Below are 17,484 nucleotides of genomic sequence, written 5' to 3'. Positions count from 1 at the left end.
TGCCCTGGCCAGCACATTCTCCAGATCTTTCACCAATTGAAAACGTCTGGTCAATGGTGGCCGAGCAACTGGCTCGTCTCAATACGCCAGTCACTACTCTTGATGAACTGTGGTATCGTGTTGAAGCTTCATGGGCAGCTGTACGTGTACACGCCATCCAAGCTCTGTTTGACTCAATGACCAGGCGTATCAAGGCCGTTATTACGGCCAGAGGTGGTTGTTCTGGGTACTGATTTCTCAGGATCTATGCATCTAAATTTCCTGAAAATGTAATCACATGTCAGTTCTAGTATAATATATTTGTCCAATGAAAACTCGTTTATCATCTGCATTTCTTCTTGGTGTAGCAATTTTAATGGCCAGTAGTGTATTTCAGACAATGTATCACCTGTGGCGCTTAGCTGTGAACCGCCGGAGTACGACACTATGCGAGAAGTTGTCCAACATACGAAAAGAGTTGCCACCGGCAAACTACACTGACGGAAAAAAAATCACAACGCCAGGAAGGAGTTGTGCGACGTAAACGAAAGTTGTTAGGTGGGTTTCTATACCTGAAGGATGTGTCTATTCAAATTTCGTGTCAGTCACATAAGAGTGGCGTTAATAGAACTACTACGAGGATGAAAATCAGATTTGCTTCAAATACACGCTATTAACTTTGAGATTGGGCTTGGTGAGTTGATGTTAGTCAAGAGTGCCTTTAAGACGAGAAAGACTCCATTGTCAACACCGCACGGAGTTTGAACGAGCTCGTGTAATAGGGCTACGAGAAGCTGGATGTTCCTTCGGCGATATTGCAAAGAGACTTGGCAGGAATGTAGCCACTGTACCACGACTGCTGGCAGCGGTAGTAACGAGAATGTACAGTCGCAGGAGCACCGGGCTACGAATGGCCACGTGGCGATACCGAGAGGAGAGACCATCACGTTCGGTGTATGGCTGTGGCGCATCGTACTGCATCTGAAACAGCAATTTGAGCAGCAGTTCGCATCACAGTGACTCAACGAACTGTTACAAATCCGTTACTTGAAGTAGAAATCCGAGTCAAACGACCCGTAGCGTGCATTCCACTGGCCCCAAACCAGCGCCATTTGTGGCATCAATGGTGTCTAGCGAGAGCTCATTGCGTTGTGTCCTCGCCAATGGACGCAACCCGAGCTGGCACGCTGAGACAGTTTCCGCCCAGCACCACGGGCGACCCTTTGAAGTTCGCCACCAACCACAAGCGCGGCCCATTCAGAGACCTCCGCGCCGCCGCCAATGAAACGGACTTCCGTGTTGTGATAAGCGGCGGCTACAGGCAACAACGGCTGGTTCATGTCTGGCGTTCTAGTACGTAGTTCCAGGGTTGCTGTCCGTAGCTACAGTTCATAGTGGAGATCAGCCTGCGAGACTACAAAAAGGTTCAAATGGCTCTGAGCACTATGGGACTTAAAATCTGAGGTCATGAGTCCCCTAGAACTACTTAAACCTAAATTACCTAAGGACATCACACACATCCATACCCGAGGCAAGATTCGAACCTGCGACGGTAGTGGCCGCGCGGCTCCAGACTGAAGTGCCCAGAAGCGCTCGGCCACACCGGCCGGTGCGAGACTACAAGTGGAGTCACCTATAGCCTTCGCATAGGGTCAAGTGTTTACTACAGTGAATGAGAATGTGGTGCTCGAGACGGGCGTAGCCTTGCTGACATTGCATTCAGTAACGCACACGTTAAAAGGCCACTGCTTAGTTGTGTGTGTCCGCAAGCACATCCAACTAGTTGCTGTAAAACTTCAGTTAAGTATGGCAGCGCAGTAAATTCTGTATTTGTTATTTATTTATTTATTTATTTACACGTCAAGGTCCGTGGGACCAAATTAAGTAGCAAATCTCCAAGGACATGGAACGTGTCAGCACATGAACTTACAACATAAAAGTAATAACACATAAAAATAAATGTTTATGAACCAAAAAAAGTCAGTTCATAAGTTTAAGTAAACGCAATGAACAATACAATAACAATCAGCTTAATTTTTCAAGGAACTCTGCGACAGAATAGGAGTGACCCATGAGGAAAGTGTTCAGTGTCGATTTGAAAGCACGAGTATTACTGCTAAGATTTTTGAATTCGAGTGGTATCTTATTGAAAATGGATGTAGCAGCATAGTGCACACCTTTCTGCACAAGAGTTAAGGAAGTCCGATTCAAATGCAGAGTTGATTTCTGCCGAGTATTAACCGAGTGGAAATTGCTTATTCTTGGGAATAAGCTAATATTGTTAACGACAAATGACAGTGAGGAATGTATATACACTCCTGGAAATGGAAAAAAGAACACATTGACACCGGTGTGTCAGACCCACCATACTTGCCTCGGACACTGCGAGAGGGCTGTACAAGCAATGATCACACGCACGGCACAGCGGACACACCAGGAACCGCGGTGTTGGCCGTCGAATGGCGCTAGCTGCGCAGCATTTGTGCACCGCCGCCGTCAGTGTCAGCCAGTTTGCCGTGGCATACGGAGCTCCATCGCAGTCTTTAACACTGGTAGCATGCCGCGACAGCGTGGACGTGAACCGTATGTGCAGTTGACGGACTTTGAGCGAGGGCGTATAGTGGGCATGCGGGAGGCCGGGTGGACGTACCGCCGAATTGCTCAACACGTGGGGCGTGAGGTCTCCACAGTACATCGATGTTGTCGCCAGTGGTCGGCGGAAGGTGCACGTGCCCGTCGACCTGGGACCGGACCGCAGCGACGCACGGATGCACGCCAAGACCGTAGGATCCTACGCAGTGCCGTAGGGGACCGCACCGCCACTTCCCAGCAAATTAGGGACACTGTTGCTCCTGGGGTATCGGCGAGGACCATTCGCAACCGTCTCCATGAAGCTGGGCTACGGTCCCGCACACCGTTAGGCCGTCTTCCGCTCACGCCCCAACATCGTGCAACCCGCCTCCAGTGGTGTCGCGACAGGCGTGAATGGAGGGACGAATGGAGACGTGTCGTCTTCAGCGATGAGAGTCGCTTCTGCCTTGGTGCCAATGATGGTCGTATGCGTGTTTGGCGCCGTGCAGGTGAGCGCCACAATCAGGACTGCATACGACCGAGGCACACAGGGCCAACACCCGGCATCGTGGTGTGGGGAGCGATCTCCTACACTGGCCGTACACCACTGGTGATCGTCGAGGGGACACTGAATAGTGCACGGTACATCCAAACCGTCATCGAACCCATCGTTCTACCATTCCTAGACCGGCAAGGGAACTTGCTGTTCCAACAGGACAATGCACGTCCGCATGTATCCCGTGCCACCCAACGTGCTCTAGAAGGTGTAAGTCAACTACCCTGGCCAGCAAGATCTCCGGATCTGTCCCCCATTGAGCATGTTTGGGACTGGATGAAGCGTCGTCTCACGCGGTCTGCACGTCCAGCACGAACGCTGGTCCAACTGAGGCGCCAGGTGGAAATGGCATGGCAAGCCGTTCCACAGGACTACATCCAGCATCTCTACGATCGTCTCCATGGGAGAATAGCAGCCTGCATTGCTGCGAAAGGTGGATATACACTGTACTAGTGCCGACATTGTGCATGCTCTGTTGCCTGTGTCTATGTGCCTGTGGTTCTGTCAGTGTGATCATGTGATGTATCTGACCCCAGGAATGTGTCAATAAAGTTTCCCCTTCCTGGGACAATGAATTCACGGTGTTCTTACTTCAATTTCCAGGAGTGTATATTGAGATGCCAATGTCAAAATACCCAGACTCATGAACAGGGGTCGACCGTTTCTGAGCCAAAAATATCCTTTTAGAATGAGAAGAGGTACCCCAAAATATAATACCATACGACATAAGCGAATGAAAATAAGCGAAGTAGAGTAATTTTTGTGTCGAACGATCACTCACATCTGATACCGTTCGAATAGTAAATATGGCAGTATTAAGTCTTTGAATAGTATCCTGAACGTGGGCTTTCCACGAAAGCTTACTATCTATCTGAACACCTAGAAATTTGAACTGTTCAGTTTTACTAATCATATGCCCGTTCTGTGAAATTAAAACGTCAGATTTAGTTGTATTGTGTGTTAGAAACTGTAAAAACTGAGTCTGTGATTTAGCGTTAGTTTATTTTCTACATGCCATGAACTTAGGTCCTGTACTGCCCTATTTGATACCGAGCCAATGTTGCACACAACATCCTTTACTGCCAAGCTAGTGTCATCAGCAAACAGAAATATTTTAGAGTTACCCTTAATACTAGAGGGCATATCATTTATATAAATAAGGAACAGGAGTGGCCCCAACACTGATCCCTGGGGCAGCCCCCACTTGACTTGTGTGTATCCAGAGGACCTGCACACATCACTTTGGAGGACAGGGTGGAGTTCAGTTGAAAGATGGTTTTGCCACAGTGCCAGTGAGGGCCAGGTGTTGGTTAGGAGGAGGACAATCGAGGGCCTGCAACCAACCTTTCTGCTTGATAGAAACGCTGGACCTACATTTGGAGTTATGGCCTGGGGTGCGATTTCGTATGACAGCAGAAGCACTCCCGTGGTTTTCCCACGCACCCTGACTGCAAATTTGTACTTCAGTCTGGTGATTCGACTTGTTGTGCTGCCATTCATGAGTAGCATTCTAGGATGTGTTTTCCAACAGTATATCGCTCGGCCACATACCGCTGTTCTAATCCAGTATGCTGTACAGAGTGCCGACATGTTGTTGTGGCCAGCTCGATAGCCGGATATGTCTCCAACTTAGCACATATGGGAAATCATCGGACGATTAGTCTAGCTTCTTCCACAGCGTTAACCGTACCTCCATCCCACAAACTGACATCTGGCACCTGTACAACACAATGCATGCACGTTTGCATGTTTGCGTTCAACATTCTGGGAGTTATACCAGTTATTAACGTAGCTGTCGGTTTATCACGTGCTTACATTAACCTGTGATATTGCAATGTTAATTAATTTTAGATATGTTGCCGGCCGCGGTGGCCGAGCGGTTCTGGGTGCTTCATTCCGGAACCGCGAGACTGCTACGGTCGCAGGTTCGAATCCTGCCTCGAGCATGGATGTGTGTGATGTCCTTAGGTTAGTTAGGTTTAAGTAGTTTTATGGATTTGGATTGTTTGGGGGTAGAGACCAAACAGCGAGGTCATCGGTCTCATCGGATTAGGGAAGGAAGTCGGCCGTGCCCTTTCAAAGGAACCATCCCGGCATTTGCCTGGAGCGATTTAGGGAAATCACGGAAAACCTAAATCAGGATGGCCGGACGCGGGATTGAACCGTCGTCCTCCCGAACGCGAGAGTTTTATGTTCTGGGGGACTGATGACCTTAGATGTTAAGTCCCATAGTGCTCAGAGCCATTTGAACCATTTAGTTATGTTACCTAGACAAATGTATTCTCGAAATTTCATTACTTTACATTGATTACGTTTTGTTGTTGCGATTTTCTTCTGGCTGTGTATATTGCTTTTGTTATGTAAAAATTTAATAACTCCAACAGTAGTAGCTGACAGGTTCGAATATTACCGAACTATCAGTATAATACGCCACTGTCGCAAAGTACTGATACGAATTATTTACAGAAATATGTACAAAAACTAGTAGGAGTTAACCCCAGGCATGATCCGTCTATGTTAAGCAGGAATGGAGGAACGTGCCAGGCAATACTGACCACGCAAATTACCTATATCTACGAGTAACATTTACATGACTATTACTATTCTACAATTCATACTTGAGTACTTGGCAGAGGTATCGTCGAACCATTTCCTGACTATTCCTCTACTGTTCCACTTTCGAAAAGCGTGAGAGGAAAAGTTAAAACTTAAATCTCTGCGTGCGAACTCTGATTTCTCTTATTTTGTTACGATGATCATTTCTCCCTACGCAGAGTGGCTTCAAAAAAATATTTTTACATTCGGAGGAGAAAGTTGGTGATTGAAATTTCGTGAAAAGATCTCGCCGCAGTGAGAAACGCTTTCATTTGAATGACTTCCACCACTCCTCGCGTGTCATATCGGTCACACTCTCTCCCCTATTTCACGGTGTTACAGAACCAGCTGCCTTTGAACTTTTTCGATGCCCTCCGTTATTGCTATCTGCTATTGCTCCCATAATGCGCAGCAGCACTCCAGAAGAATGCTCTAACTTCCCTTGCAGGATTTGCTGTTCTTAGTGGATACAGGAGCGAGGAACAGATGCTGTTCGTGGGCAAAGAATTCAGATATTAATTTGTTCTATATCTACTATGAAAGAGTAAAATTGATACATAACTCTGTTTTCCGTAGTCGCTGCGTCAGTTGCTAACAGTAGATTCGAATGTTGAAATATGTACAGGTACAAATGTTTACAATTCTGTCTTCAAATGGTTCAGATGGCTCTATGCACTATGGGACTTAGCATCTGAGGTCATCACTCCCCTAGACTTAGAACTACTTAAATTTAACTAACCTAAGGAAACCACACACATCCATACCCGATTCGAACCTGCGACCGTAGCAGCAGCGCGGTTCCGGACTGAAGCGCCTAGAACAGCGGCCGGCTGAAGAAGAGCTGGGCAACATATTACTTCGACCGTCATGTGTCTCACGAAACGACTACGACGAAAAAAATCAGAGATGTGAAAGCTCATACGGAAGTTTATCGATAGTATTTCTTCCCACGCATCTTTCGTGGTAGGAACAGGGATGGGGGAAAATGATAGTCAAAAACTATGAGATGTACACGGAATACACACTTACTCTGAAGTGACAATGTGGTCACGTGAAAAGATTTCCGTCATGATTATGGCCACTCAAGGGGAATTAACAGACTTTGAATGCGGAGTGGTAGTTGAAGCTAGAGGCATGTGACATTCCATTTCGGCAATCGTTAGTGAAATCAGTATTCCGTGATCCACAGTGTGTGGAGAACAACACATTTCAGGTATCAACAATGACCGCAGACAACGCAGAGAGCGACGTCCTTCACTTAACGACCAAGAGCAGCGGCGTTTGCGTAGAGTTGTCACTGCCAGCAGACAGGCAACCCTACGTGAAATAACTGCAGAAGTCAATGCAGGACATGACGAACGTATCCATCTGGCGTTAATGGGCTATGGTATCAAGAGGACCGCCGCCAGTATCTATGCTAACAGCTCGGCATTGTCTGCAGCGCATCTCTTGGGCTCGTGACCATATCGGTTGGACCCTAGGCTACTGGAAACTGTGGCGTTGTCAGGTAAGTCCCGATTTCAGTCGGCAGAAGTGTGACGATTTTCGGGACGATTGTGTTCCGGGCGTGAATGTTAAGATCGATACTGGCCTCGCCAGAGATACTGGGGCACCGAGTAGACGGCGTGTGGTCCTCTGGCGACGAAGAGTGGGGGTTAGAGAGTACCCAGCGAGAAGGACAGAACGGCAGAGTGTTGGGTCCGGATGGTCCAAATTGTGCATTAATTATTTTGCCACTCTGTGGTAATGAACTGATGGTGACACCGAGACGCTTGGGAATTCAACGGTGCTGTGGAACCAAAAGCTGTGGGCTCTGCAATTGTATGGACGCAAGTTACGGTGAGCTGTGGTCGACGTCGTTTGTGGGTGTTTTTCCACGGCAGATAAACAAGACAGCGTGGGCCCAGCCAGAACACGCTGTGCTGTAGCATGTTCGCCCACAAAAAGGATGTCATGATATTGGAGAAGAAAGCAGTGGAATAGGTACGTGTATTAACCTTCAGTGACTTCTGCGGTGTTAGTTTACTTAACTGTTTGGAGATTGAACAGTAACTGTCACTTTTCAACGGAATTTGCGATTGTGTCATAATGTTATTATATTTCTTATTTGTGAACATAATTTTCTGTTATCAGAATTACTCATTGGACAGATCTGAAATTGTCAGTACTGCGCTGTTGTTCAGCGGGTTATAAATACTGGAATTTGACAAATATGCTAACTGTGAGTGTTGGATACGTTTTTGTATCTGCGTGTTAAATGTAAGTTTGTAAGGTACTTTTCTACCATTACGATTCTGTAAATTTTTATTTGGAAGTGATGTTGTTTGCTACTGTTATTGGTTGAGAATTTATTACCCGATTCATCAAATGTAACAGTTATTTAACCAGCCTTTCCATGAAGTGTCTTAAGACTTGTTTTTCACTGAACTATTATTAATAAAGTACGTAAACCAGTAATATTGTGTAAGCAGTTATTGAAGGCACCCATCTCCATTAGCCAATCAACCATGGCCAGTTGGGAACGGGCATTGATGTAACATTAGGGGACTAGAGGCTATTTGTTAAGTTGTGGCAACGCTAAACCTGTTGTTTGTTGTTCTTGTTGAAGTGTCTAGTCGCCCTAAATTAAATACTAATTCAGCACAAAAGGTAATGGTGGGGTTCGACTGTGAAGCAGATCCCATGAAGCCAGGGACACAAGTTGTCGAAAAGGCACTGTGTAAGCCTGTGATGGGTCCATAGTGGTTGAGGCCGTGTTTACATGGAATGGACTGGGTCTCCCGGCCCAGCTGAATCGATCATTGACTGGAAATTATGTTCAGTTACAACAACTTGAGCGAATGATTTGGCCACCCAGGTCACCTGACATTAAGTCCATCGAACATTTATGGTACATAACCGAGAGGTCAGCTCGTGCACAAAATCCCCCAGCGTTAACACATTCGCAGTTACGGACTGCTGTAGAGGCAGCATGCCTCAATATTTCTGCAAGGGACTTCCGACGGCTTGTTGAGTCCATGCCATGTCGAGTTGCTGCACTACGCCGGACAAAAGTACGTCCGACCGCTATTAGGAAGTATCCCATGAATTTTGTCACCTCACTGCAGACGTAAATGCAGACCAACTAAAAAAAAAAAAAAAAAAAAAAAAAAAAAGTAAACCCCTCAACGGAACGAAATGAAATGAACACATTAACAGGATAAGTAGGCAAAGATTACATTTCAAGGTCATAATGACATGCATATTTTTAAACGGCTAAAATACTCAACGGGTCACCTGATTCCCGTTACAGGGTGACTGTCTAACTGTTTCCAGAGACATCAAAAGTTTGACTGTCAATATTTCATGTAATTATTAACCAGACTGAAAAATTTAAAATGCAGCCAACCTATTCATTAAGAGCTTTAATATTAATTTCGAACGTGGCACACAATACGTGAACTCCATCCACAGGCCCTGGCGAGCCAGTCGGTATTGACCGACCGCCGTGTCATCATCCTCTGCCACTGGTGTCCTTGGGTGCGGACTGGAGGGCTCTGGGGTCAGCACGCCGCTCTCCCGGCAGCTGTTAGTTTTCCTGACCTCGAGCCACTACTTCTAAATGGTGTAGCCCCCCAGTTAGCCTCACGGGGCTCAGCATAGGCCTACACTATTCCGGTCGTCCAGACAGGGGAAAAATCCATGGCAGTACCGTGAATCGAATCTGGATCTTCCACATAGCAGTGAGCTGCGCTGCTCGTTCAACTACAGAGGCACACGTTTTACTCAGCCATTTCCCGAAAGTTTATCGGAGGGGCATATGTTCTGATAGCCAATCAGTGTAGTCGCAGCGTCTCGTACCGGCGTGGCTTCAGCTGCGGTATTGTTTATTCTGTACTTCTTGTTCCCCCCACTCCACCTCTGAGAGAGAGGTGCGTTTTATGATGTTTTCTCCCGTCCCATTTGTTCGTGGGTTTCAGTTCCGTGCCGCGTTTTTTAATCCATGGCTATCGGTCTTTGTGAAAGTTCCCAAAATTTCGAAGAAAGGCTTGGGAAAAGACTGTAAAAGTGGCCTGAGCATTTAATGTAAGTATTCTGTCTTCCGGATACTTTTTGTCATGTCATACAATCTCTGCGTAAATTATTTACAGTTTTTCTTCTTTTTATTCAAATTTGTACCTGATGACGTAATTAAAAAAATACTAAACCGGTCGTGCCTTTAATAAAGGACTTACAACAGCCGCAACGATTTTTATTCAATATGTTTACGCAGTAAATTCAGTAGTACAGTGAGAAATGGCGTTTATGTCTTGCGGCAATGTAACCCACGGTATACAATTTACACAGCCTAAATTCTTCCAGTGTTTGAGGAGAGTGCACTTAGCTACTTCCAGCGAACTTTGCATATAATTTCAAACCTTTTCCAAATTTTTCTAGCTGACACCGCCACAAAATCATAAAAGGAAAATACGAGGGTTGCCGCATTTTTTTTTCTCCCAGCCGAAAACAATGCTTCGAATGCGAAACGTTACGACGAGTAGGCGCACCGAGATTCCGTCACTTCCGACAGATAGCGTAGCTGCACAACAGTTTCAAAATAGCGTCTGCAGGTGATGTACGTTGCAACGAACGTGCCGTCATTGAATATCTCTCTGCAGAGACGGAAACTGTGGTCAATATTCACAAACGCTTGCGCAAAGTCTATTGAGCATCTGCTGTCGACGGAAGTACAGTTAGTCGCTGGGCACGAAGGGCGAGGTCATCAGAAGGTTCGGCGGAGCTCCACGATTTGCAGCGGTCGGGGAGACCATCCACGGCTGTCAAAACTGACGTGTTACAGCGCGCTGATGTCATTGGCGAGGACAGACGCATCACGAGTCCGCAGTTGGCGCTGCATCAGTTAATCAGCAAAGGAAGTGTAGATGCAATTATCCGCACTCTTGGATATTCAAAAGGATGTGCGACATGGGTCCTGCGGTGTCTAGCGGTGGATCACAAATTGCGCAAAAAAATTGTCTTGATTTGTTGCAACGTTTTGAAGCTGAGGGGGAGGCCTTCTTGTTCCGGACTGTGACAGGTGATGAAACCTGTGTTTACCACTTTGAGTCCTAAACAAAACGACAGTCGATAGAATAGCATTCCCACTCCCCGCAGAAGAAAAAATTCAAAGCAACTACTTCCGCCCTTCAGGTCATGAACACTATGATCTAGGATTGTGAAGGTGTGATTCTCATTGATGTGTTGCCAAGATGTTGTACCATTAATTCAGAAGCATATGTCAACACATTAACAAAATTCAAGGCGCGCTTCCGGCGACTTCGACGCGACAGCAACCCAGGAGATGTTTCGCTGCAACACGATAACGCCCGACCCCACACAAATCTGAGGACTTCTGGACACATCGCAAAACAGGGTTGGACAGTGTTACCCCATCCACCCTACTGCCCTGACTTACCCCCCTTGGATTTCCACTTGTTTGGACCATTAGAGGATCTCATTCGTGGAAGACATTTGGAAGACGATAAGGAGGTGATTCACATAGTGAATTACTGGATCCGCCACCAGGACAGGGATTGGTATCGACATAGCATACACGCCCCGGTTTCCCGCTGAAGCAAGGCCATAGGACAGGATGGAGATTACGTGGAAAAATAGGGTGTGTAGATAAAACACCATTCTTTCATGTGTGTAATTCTCATTATGTTCAATAATGAACTATTGAAGAAAAAATTGCGGTGCATTACTTTCTGAGTAACCTTCGCAGTTGATCGCCTACTACATTTTCGCTGTTCGTGCAATAGAAGTGCCGCATCAGGCAGCGCGTTCTAAGGTGGTTGTTGTTGTGGTCTTCAGTCCTGAGACTGGTTTGATGCAGCTCTCCATGCTACTCTATCCTGTGCAAGCTTCTTCATCTCCCAGTACTTACTGCAACCTACATCCTTCTGAATCTGCTTAATGTATTCATCTCTTGGTCTCCCTATACGATATTTACCCTACACGCTGCCCTCCAATGCTAAATTTTTGATCCCTTGAAGCCTCAGAACATGCCCTACCAACCGGTCCCTTCTTCTTGTCAAGTTGTGCCACAAACTCCTCTCCGATTCTATTCAATACCACCTCATTAATTACGTGATCTACCCATCTAATCTTCAGCATTCTTCTGTAGCACCACATTTCGAAAGCTTCTATCCTCTTCCTGTCTAAACTATTTATCGTCCATGTTTCACTTCCATACATGGCTACACTCCATACAAATACTTTCAGAAACGACTTCCTGACACTTAAATCTATACTCGATGTTAACAAATTTCTCTTCTTCACATACGCTTTCCTTGCCATTGCCAGTCTACATTTTATATCCTCTCTACTTCGACCATCATCAGTTATTTTGCTCCCCAAATAGCAAAACTCATTTATTAATTTAAGCGTCTCATTTCCTAATCGAATTCCCTCAGCATCACCCGACTTAATTCGACTACTTTCCATGATCCTCGTTTTGCTTTTGTTGTTGTTCATCTTATATCCTCCTTTCAAGACACTCTCCATTCCGTTCAAGTGCTGGCCGGCCGCGGTGGTCTAGCGGTTCTAGGCGCTCAGTCAGGAACCGCGCGACTGCTACGGTCACAGGTTCGAATCCTGCCTCGGGTATGGCTGTGTGTGATGTTCTTAGGTTAGTTAGGTTTAAGTAGTTCTAAGTTCTAGGGGACTTATGACCACAGATGTTGAGTCCCACAGTGCTCAGAGCCATTTGAACCATTTGAACCGTTCAACTGCTCTTCCAAGTCCTTTGCTGTCTCTGAGAGAATTACAATGTCATCGGCGAACCTCAAAGTTTTTATTTCTTCTCCTTGGATTTTAATACCTACTCCAAATTTTTCTTTTGTTTCCTTTACTGCTTGCTCAATATACAGATTGAATAACATCGGGGAGAGGCTACAACCCTGTCTCACTCCCTTCCCTACCACTGCTTCCCTTTCATGCCCCTCGACTCTTATAACTGCCATCTGATTTCTGTACAAATTGTAAATAGCCTTTCGCTCCCTGTATTTTACCCCTGCCACCTTTCTAAGGTACAGAGACGGAAAGAAAACCGCAACACCAAGGAGGAGTTGTGCGACATTAACGAAAGTTCGTAGTCACGTCCCTGCATCTGAAAGATGATGTCTGTCTGCGACTTCCGTGATGTCAAGCGAGAGCTCATTGGAGCGCTAGGTGTAGGTCTGTTGTGTTTTCTGATGGAAGCTGGTTCTTCCTCTGTGTAAGTGACGACCGTGTGTTGGTTATGAGGAGGCCATTTGAAGGTCTGCAACCAACTTGTCCGCGTGCCAGACTCACTGAACCTAAACCGGCAGTTATGGTGTGGGGTGCCAATTCGTATGACAGGACGAGCAACCTTGCGGTTATGATAAGCACCCCGACTGCAAATTTTGTGCGCCATTCTAGCAATTCGATGTGTTGTGCTGCCATTCACGAACGACATTCCACAGGGTAACGCTCGCCCACACACTGCTGTAGCAACTGAACATGCTCTACAGGGACTTGACGTGTGGCCTTGTCCTGCACAAACACCTGATGTGTTTCCAATCGTAGACACGTGGGACATCATCGGACGACAACGCCAGCGTCATCCACAACGAGCATTAATCCTACAGGTACGTTTGCATGATTGCATTTCACATTGTGGCGGTTACACCGGTTATTAATGTACCAGCATTTCACATCTGCACTGGCTTCTCTCGCACTTACATTAACCTGCGATCTTCCACTGTTAATCACTTAAATATGTTACCTATACTTAATCTACATTAATTATTGTTTGGTTTTGCAATTTTTTCCTGTCAGCGTATACTCATCCAGTTTTTGAGTGCAGTTAGCTACATCCAACAAACTTTCCTCCTGGTTCATGTACCTCCATTCATTATGACGCTTAACAGCTGTGGCTTCCCACGTTACAAAGTTCTATGTTTGAGACATGAGTTGCTCCTACACAATGCTCAAATAACTGACGACAATGCAGCAGGGTGAAGTCGTCGATAACCGCCGATATATCGATAGGTGCACACCCAGTCATTTTCAAGGCAAAACTGTAGCTAGTAAGCGCTGTGCAAGAGAATCTACAGAGCAATTCATGAAAGATAACACACACACACACACAGTCACACTGTAAGCACTAGCGCCATCACGCAGCCAAAGATGAGCGACGTCAGACATTATCGACAGTGTAAAGAAATAACCAGCGGGCGATGTAGCATTAACTCTGTCCATCTGTGGTTTGACAAGGAGAGAGAAGGATTCCAATTAGAATTTAAGCAAAAATTTCCATCTCTATTTATAAGGTTACTTGCTAATTTAATTCCAACTGCTTCCCTAATAGAACTATCCCAATAGCTGGAAGTACATGCGTGCGACGTTCTAATGCATTACTGCTTTAGTACTAACTCTATTTACAACACATTTTGTGGACAGTATCCACATATCCTTCCACCTGCAAAATTATTTGTACCACACATAATTCAGTAGACGTCACGTCATGAACAATCAGAGAAACTACCGTCATCCAGTGTTTGAAGCTGTTTTATACAAGGGAATTCGAACTCTAAAAAATTGCGGTGGGTGAGGAGGGATTTATTGATATAAACTCTAAGCTAGAAAAAATCAAGAAAAAAAAAAAAAAGGATATCGCAACAGGAAAATGCCTAGCGCTTGATGTATAGAGGAGAAAGCAGAAACAGAAGAATAAGAGAAGAACAAATCATTGCTCGATCGGCCCTTTGGTTTTTTTACTCGATGGGCCCTTCGGTTTCCTTTTATATGGTCGTGACGGTTACAAACTGCTTCTGCAGCAATAGTGGTGTAGCAGTTAGAGAGAGAGAGAGAGAGAGAGAGAGAGAGAGAGAGGGGGGGGGGGGAAGGGGAAGGGAGAGAGAGAGAGAGAGAGAGAGAGAGAGAGTTTGTGTGTGTGTGTGTGTGTGTGTGTGTTTGTGTGTTTAGGTAGGGCTCAGGGCCCTGGTTCACCCGCCGACGTTCGCGCTGTGGGAGGGGTGAGTAATCACCGTAGCAGCTGCCTCGTCCATCGATCTGTGGCCCTATCCCTAAGCTGCTGCGCTAGCCCTAACCGACTACACGGCGGGACGCCCCCCCCCCCCCCCCAACCCGCCTACTAGCTAGCTGCATCCACGACGTCACGGCTGCATGCGTCACACGGCCCCCCAAAGTCCCTCCGTGCATTGCTGCAAGTACTAGATTTGTGCGGCAGTCTACGTTCCGTGGCTAATATAGCTTTCATGATTGCATTACACCAGGTGTGCCACATAATAAGGAAAATATTTCAAGTCATAAATAACACGAAAATGCTAAAACTATCTTTAAAATTCTTCGAGAATTGAACACATTAAAAAAAATATTTTTATAGATCCTACGTAAAATCTTTAAAGAGGCAGAAAAGAAATCAAAATTAAAACGTATTTACAACAGTATCACATTGGCGCACCAATACGGCCCGAATGTTCATAGTCGGAAGTCAAGTCCCTAAAGGGGGAAAGTCATCAAAATAAATGAAACAGGCGAACAGTACGATGATGTACTACGAGGAAAAAACCATGTATAAGTACAAAGAATTAAAACGAAAGACATAAATTAGGAAAGATTAAAACTGGGGCCTCCAGCGAGCTAAATAACCACCAATTCCCCCTCCCCGACGCTTTCTCACACACTCCACTTTTCGCTTACCCTCACACCAATAAATGACAGAAAGTAAAGCTGATTGAGAAACAACCCAATAAGCGTATTCATGTGACAGCCACGAAATGGAGGGCCCTAAATTAAAACCGCAACATACTGGCGTAGTTAATGCTTCGTCAAAAATTTTCTATCGGGCAGACTATATCTTGTGAAAGGGCATAACAATGATAGAAATTTATGATAGTGAGATAGCAAAGGATTAAGATAAGTTGAAGAAACATAAAACGAGAAGCTATACATTCTCGTGGTGGTTGCAAGGGTAAAGCACGGCAGGCGGTGAGGTGTGCACTAACACGGGAAGTTGACGTACGATGGGAGGCGCTGTGACATAAGATAGAACAGTAAAAAGTTAAAGATAACATTTGCTCATTCAAGGAAAGGTAAACAAAATGAAGAAAAAAATATATGTAAAAATAAGTAGAATGACAAAGAAGTAGAAATTAAAATCCACTTTATATGACATATGAAATGCTTATTGAAGGAAAGGTAAAGATAGAAAAGTAAAACACGTACACAGTAGTTCACTTGAGGATGATGTTTCAATACAGCGAAGCCGGTTGTGGCAGTAACAAAATCACCAATTACATTTGTCTTGCGGTTCATGTACTTCCATTCATTATGAAGTTTAACGGCTGTGGCTTCCCACGTAACAAAGTTCTATGTTTGAGATACGAGTTTTTCCCGGCTTACACAATGCTCAAATAACTGACGGGAAAGCAGCAGGGTGAAGTAGTCGACAAACACAGATATATCGATAGGTGCACATCCAATCATTTTCAAGGCAAAACTGCAACAAGTAAGCGCTGTGCAAGAGAATTTGCAGAGCAATTATGGAAAGATAACACACACACACACACACACACACACAGACAGAGAGAGAGAGAGAGAGAGAGAGAGACACTGTAAGCACTAGCGCCATCACGCAACCAAAGATGAGCGACGGCAGATATTACCGACAGCGTAAAGAAATAACCAACGGGCGATATAGCATTAACTCTGTCCCTCTGTGGTTTGACAAGGATAGAGCACGATTCCACGTAGAATTTAAGCAAAAATTTCCATCTCTATTTATAAGATTACTTGCTAATTTAATTCCAACTGCTTCCTTAATAGAAGTATTCCAATAGCTAAAAGTGCATGCCAAGATCTCCATGCTGTAATATTCCACAGCCGTACTTCAGCAGATTCACTCGTTTGTTTCAACATGTGTGTACTTGTATTTACTTTTTATTCAGTGACAAGTACTACGAGTAGACAGATGGAGTTGCGATGGGAAGCCTCGTCGTCACTTGTTAACGGCAGTTTGTTTATGGAAGGGCTCAGGAAACGTGTCTTGTAGTCTGCGACTTTGAGACTTTAGCTCTTTTTCAGATATGTGGAGGATTTTTTGTTGTCTGGTCTCATGGCAGTGAGAATTTGAACGGCTTTTTAGAACGCCTGAATTCAATCCACCGGAATATTTGTTTCATGATGAAGGTGGAGACGATGAGTGTGGTCGGGAGTAAGGGTGATGGTACGTTGGGACATGCCTACTCATACTGTCTTGTATCTGCAGGCTGATAAATGGAAATGGCGTGTGGCTAGGGCCTCCGTCGGGTAGACTTTTCACCTGGTGCAAGTCTTTCGATTTGACGACACTTCGGCGACTTGGGTGTCGTTGGGGATGAGATGATGACGATAAGCACAACACAAAACCCAGTCCCTGGGCGGAGAAAATCTCCGATCCAGCCGGGAATCGAACCGGGGCAGTTAGGTATGACATTCCGTTGCGCTGACCACTTTTTTTAAAAAATTTTTTTCTAGCGGCAGAGCGCTGCAAATACGTAGATGTGAAGAATGAAGATGTAGAATGTTGATAACGTTTGTTTATTTAATAAACTTTAAGAGTTTTCACATAAAAAACTGGATGCGTTACTTTTCAGCACACCGTCGTTCATATTGCGTAAGGACCACAAAGACAAGATAAGAGTAATTAGGGTCCCTATGAAAGCATACACGCTGGCTGCTGTGGCCGAGCGGTTTTAGGCGCTTAACCACGCGGCTGCTACGGTAGCAGGCTCGAA

Source organism: Schistocerca nitens, chromosome 6 (assembly GCF_023898315.1).
Source record: "Schistocerca nitens isolate TAMUIC-IGC-003100 chromosome 6, iqSchNite1.1, whole genome shotgun sequence".
Taxonomy (NCBI): Eukaryota; Metazoa; Arthropoda; class Insecta; order Orthoptera; family Acrididae; genus Schistocerca; species Schistocerca nitens.
The sequence above is the reverse complement of the archived record's forward strand: the minus strand, read 5'-3'. Positions refer to the sequence as shown.